Here is a 5,655-nt window from a genome sequence, read left to right as displayed (position 1 = left end):
AAATCGTGCAACACTGGGTCGTTCTTCTCCAGCAATGGGATGTTCCAGCTAGCAGCATTACCCCCCATATAAGACATCATAAAAGCTGTCTTTGCAGAATCGTCTTGAAATACCCCGGGCTTACATAAAAAATGTAACCTACATTGATTCAGGAATGTTTCAAACTTACGGGGGTCTCCGTAAAAGCGTTCAGGGGAAGCTAAAGGAACGCCTACGGTCTGCACCACATGAACGGTATGAGCGGCTTCAGCCGAGGGGGCACTAGAGGTGGCTATTTGAGGGGGAACAGAGAACCCACCCCCTTCCACTTCCATAGGTTTTTTAGCGCCAGGGGGAGGTAATGTAGCAGGTTTAATATAAGGACTCCCTCCTGTTCCTTTCTGGACTAGTCCTGCGACTTCCCTTCTTAAGGTACCCACTTCTTTAAACAGGGTTTGATTTTCAGCTCTGGAAGTGGCTACTTCCTGTTGTAAGGAGGCCATGCCTTCCACCAGGGAGGCCAAGACTGCCTCAACATTCATCGTTCGGGCCGGTGTGTCAACTTGGGCTTGTCAATCTGTCATGGATTGGCAGCAGCGCAGGCTCACACACGCCACTAACCTTAGCTCAGGGTGTCCGGCAGAAACGACTTCGGATGCTAAGCTCTCCTCCCCCCACCAGACACGGAACCCACAGTGGAAGCGAAACACACTGTGCGCACACGTACCTAGCCGGGAAAGGGGAAGTGGATAAAATAATAAATGGGTAGCGATGATTCCTTGGGATCCCCCGGGAGTCTGGTCACCAAGATGCGTAGGACAGCAGGAGAGGACCCACCTGATTAGGGAAGAGTAATGAACACAATCAACACTACACTTCATGTGTCTCAGACAGTATCTAAATCAACTCGTAGGCACCTCACTCACCGGAATCATACAAAACCCAGGCAGTGAAGAAAAGGCGCCACAGCAAGCCTGCAAGGTCTATGACTCGTTCTGTCAAGAGTTCAGGACTGTGGCATGCAGTAGTCAAAAAGGATATGGAAAATAACGGTTGTTAATGACACAACCCGCTCTCAGAGTTCAGCCACAAGTTGAGTACAGGGAACCAACAAGGAACATCAAGGGAATAATGTCTCTGTCTCTTGTGGCAGGGATTGTCCGTTGAAACAAAACAAACCAAAAACAGTTCTGAGACTACGTCTCCCAGAAACCCTCTCTGGAGAGAACGTACAAGGAAAATTAGCGCAGCGCGTCTTCAAGCAGAACGCTCCCTAATACGAGGTGAATGAACAAGCGATACGTCCCAAAACTGCCCTAATCTGTCTAGCTAGGGACGATCAAACAATAAAGCAGCAAACGAAAGCGAGCCCGCTTTCGTCTCTCGAGTATTTATCCGAAGAGCGCTGTATGTTCCAAACGCTAGGTGAATCACGGCTTCTCAACTCCAGGAATCTTCTAGCTTCTCGCTGGAATCCGGCGGGGAACACCTTCCGCCACTCCGATCTTCTCTACAAACAAAATTGACAAGCACCGTCCGTGAGGATGGGAGGGGCTAATATGCCTTAGGTCTCATGGCTCTTCCTGCTTGCCCCTTGGAATGCTGGTCAATGTAGTTCACTCTACCTCTTCTACAAACGTCCCCACACGCATACCATCTTCGGGATCTCGATAGTAGTACCATCCCTCGACCCCCGGGCACCGCAATCGCTACAGATACAACACTGGTTCTGCAACAAAAAACAAAAAAAATTCAATTATCTCTTCTCTCCAATCTCACGAGTGTGGATTTTCTTTTGCAGGTTTAAGTAGCCACTGGTACTGAAAGCCTTCTTGCACTCAGTACATTTCTATGGGTTTACCCCTGTGTGGCATCGATGGTGTATTTTTAGATGGGACTTAGTAGTGAAAGCCTTGTTGCATTCAGTACATGGATATGGCTTCTCACCGCTATGGGTTCTCTTATGCTCTATTAATGCTCTGTTTTTAATAAAAGCTTTGTCACACTCAGAACACTTGTATGGTTTCTCACCAGTATGGATTCTCTGGTGTATCAATAGATATGCTTTATCAATGAAAGCCTTTTCACATTCTGAGCATTTATGTGGTTTTACCCCAGAGTGTAATTTCTGGTGTCGTGCTAGTTGTCCCTGTGATCTATAAGCCTTGTCTTCGCATTGCATACACTCATATGGTTTTTCCCCAGTGTGTTTTCTGCAGTGTACTATTAGCTGTTGCTTTCTAAAGAAAGTCTTGTCACACTCTGTGCATTTATAGGATTTCTCGTCACTATGAATTATCTGGTGCCACGTTAGTTGTCCTTTCTCACTGAAGGCTTTGTCACACTGCGAGCCTTTAAATGGCCTTAATCCTGTGTGGCGTGCTCGGTGACACTTAAGAATGGATTTTGTACTGAAGGCTTTGCTGCACTCAGCACATTTATAAAGTTTTTCCCCAGTGTGGGTGTTGTGATGCTGCCAGAGTTGGTGTTTTGTAAGAGAAGCCTTCTCACACTCAGTACATTTGTGTGGTCTTAACCCTGTGTGGTGTGCTTGGTGTCTCTGTAGAAGATCATTTACATGGAAAGCTTTGTCACACTCAGTACATTTGTAGCGTTTTTCCCAAGTGTGGACTTTCTGATGGCGCATGAAGGTTCCTTTTACAGCAAAAGACTTGTTAAATTCAGTACATTTATGTGGTCTCTTCCCGGTATGGACTCTGTGATGGTTCAATAAAGATTTCCTGAAAAAGAAAGCTTTGTCGCATTCAGAACATTGATGTGATTTTAACCTTGGAATGGTATTTTTCATGTTGTGAGAGATGTTGTTTTGAAATGAAGGTTTTGCCACATTTTGAACATATGTAGGATCTTAGCCCTGAGTGACTTGCTTCATGTTGCCTTAGAGATTCACTTCTATTAAACGCTTTCTCACATGTAGTGCATTTGTATGGCTTCTCCCCAGAGTGAATTAACTGGTGTCTCACAAGACCTAATTTAAAGGAAAAGGTTTTGTTGCACAGAGTACATTTATTTGGCCTTTTCTCACTGTGTTTCTTTTCAGGACTCATTTGTAAAGTTTCCTAACATATATTTATTGTTTGGACTAAATTGGTGTGAAATCTCCTAGGAGTAGTGTTACTAAGTTTGAGTTGCTGCGGTATGTCACTCTACTGACTCGTTCAAGCTGTTAGCATGGAAGATTTTGTCAAATTCAGAGCATCTGCGTAGTCTCTCCTGTGTTACTCTTCTGATATTCCTAATTCCCTGTAGCCAGCTTCAGTACTTTAGTGTGGTCTGGCTCCTGTATGGTTCTTCTGATGCTCCGTGTTTCCTTTACACGTGCTGTGTTATGTTCAGTACATTTGCGTGGCATGTCTCTCGTGTGACTTTTGAGGACTAAAAGTTCTCTTTAATGATGACGTTACATATTTGGTGGATATTGATTGCCTAGCAGGTGTAAGACCGGGCGTACACAAAGTAATATTTGTTCTGGAATTCCTCTTTACAGTAATCACACTGATGGGCAATCTGTAATGGGTTAAGGTATCCAAGTCTTAGTTCACGTTTTTTTAACTTAAAATGCACCAAATTAGTTTTCATCACCTGGTGCCTGGGAAGAAGCTTCTTGGATCACAACAAGAAGGTGTCCAAACTTCTGAATGAATTATACACCAAGTTCTTTATCGGTTTCCTCTAGGACTGCTCTTTTGTGACCTGTTAGATTGACATAAAAATTGAATAAGTGTTTCATGAGACAAACTAAATACAAATCACTTGAAATAATCCATATAAAATACCTGTGTCTTAGTAGTAATCTATGCTGAAGAAAGATTGGAAACATTTTTGCACACATCAAAGGGTGAATAAACAGGATTATCATCGATTATAGCTCCTCTGCAAAATACAGTTTATCCTACGACAATGTACACAACACGGATTAAGACTTCCCCCTACACGAGCCTTGCTTTTATTTTTACACAATCCTCATTTAAGTTTACTCTAAAAATATTCTAAATATAACAACAAACAATATGAGTAATTATGGAAGCAAATAAATCTACATGAAAAGTGGTAAACCAGGGAAAAACAACATGAAGTGCTGCTTAATGGAGGAAATACCAACAAGAGTGATGTTTAGATTGTCTTGCGATGCTCAATCTACTTTTCTGGGATACCTATATTTTCCTACTTGTCTACTTAAAGTCACCCCATGACGATGAGACTGCACTCATGCCTTCAATGTAGCTTTTCTATATTAACAACAAACTAATTTAAGATTTTTAGGTCTGGCGTGGAAAAACCATCATGCAAATGTACACAAAGGTGTTATGGATCTACTCGCTTCACCCATTGGCATGTTTCTGGAAGCCGCCGAAAATGATTGCTTGCTTTGAAGTATCCTTAATATTTAGGATCAGTTGTTTTGTTCATTTCATTCTCTTTCTTGTTTCCGGTGTCACGTACAAGGATTGATGGTTTGCATTGTTTCAGTGTGTCCTGCGGAGTGCTCCTTTGCAATTAATACATTTAAGACCAGCTGTAAATTGTCTTTGCTCTAGTTTTGAGGGGAACATTGCTGTGCTTATTATAGTCGTACAGGACAATAGTCTGCTACCCCTTCCTTGTCGTTCCTCATCAGCATGCAATGTCAAGGTTTCCAAAATCAAAATAGTTAATTGGGGCAGAAGTTTTATCTACTGTACAGCAAAAAGATGGACCTCCATACCTTTCTCACTTACCGCCTGTACAAGCCTTTATGCTTTCAGAAAAGGCCTGGAAACATGTAATCAATTATCTCTTTTTGGGACTGGTTTCTCTGCTTGGCACTGTAGTCTTTTCATTTGTCTCCTCTAGAGAAAGCATCACATAGATGCCCTCAGGCAACAGTTGTGCTTTATAAATAATTATTTCATTTCTTTTCAAAGCCCAGCACCAGATACCAAGGAGAACTTCTTAGTTTGCATGGCTATGCGAACGCAATAGCAATTTGTATCTCATTTTCAAGAAACCATAAGGAGAGCTATTAAGAAAAGACGCAGTTTGAATGGACTACTGAACAACAGAAAGATTTCGATGTCATAAAAGCTCACATTGCTGGTGCACCAACACTTTACCCTTTCTGTATAGGAAAAACGAGTAATTACAACCGATGCTTGTTTGTATAGTGTCGGAGTTGGGTTATCACCAACAGAAGGCAATAAAGAGTGGACTGTTGTATTTGTAAACCACACACTGCATATATATCTCCAAGAGAAGACAAGCAATGACAAAAAGGGAGTAACAACGGTGTGCATGGACTACGGAACATATTCGGAATAAAGTGTGGGGCGCTCAATTTATACTAAGAAGAGACCAAAAGCCTCTAGTAGGTATCCTTTCTCCAAGTGGAGGTTGAGATGCTACTGCCCACACTGCTAGACCGGTTTCCAAGAAGCAGGAGTACAGAAATACAATTGAATATGTGTCTGGGAAGGGAAGCTACTCTGACAACAGTTTGCTGGCCCAGGTAACCTGTAGCGAGCGGGAAACGAATAACACAGGTGATACGGATGTTGTATGGACAGTAAGTGATTACAATCTTTAGGGAGGTGTTCTTTGAGGAAGGTTTTCCAAATTGCTTTTTAAAAGACAATGGTCTGCAACTGATTTCGCAAGATATGAAGGACCTTCTTAAGA

The 5,655-nt window shown here is 42.4% G+C and overlaps 1 pseudogene; it reads right to left on the bottom strand.

Annotated features, from left to right (window-relative positions):
• Positions 1 to 1,735: 1,735 nt before the first annotated feature.
• Positions 1,736 to 3,047, bottom strand: LOC147666503 (uncharacterized; annotated as a pseudogene).
• Between the last annotated feature and the right edge of the window lie 2,608 nt (positions 3,048 to 5,655).

The sequence above is a fragment of the Lissotriton vulgaris genome, unplaced genomic scaffold (assembly GCF_964263255.1).
Source record: "Lissotriton vulgaris unplaced genomic scaffold, aLisVul1.2 SCAFFOLD_5996, whole genome shotgun sequence".
Classification (NCBI taxonomy): Eukaryota; Metazoa; Chordata; class Amphibia; order Caudata; family Salamandridae; genus Lissotriton; species Lissotriton vulgaris.
Note: the sequence above shows the minus strand (reverse complement) of the source record. Positions and strands in the feature narration are given on the sequence as shown.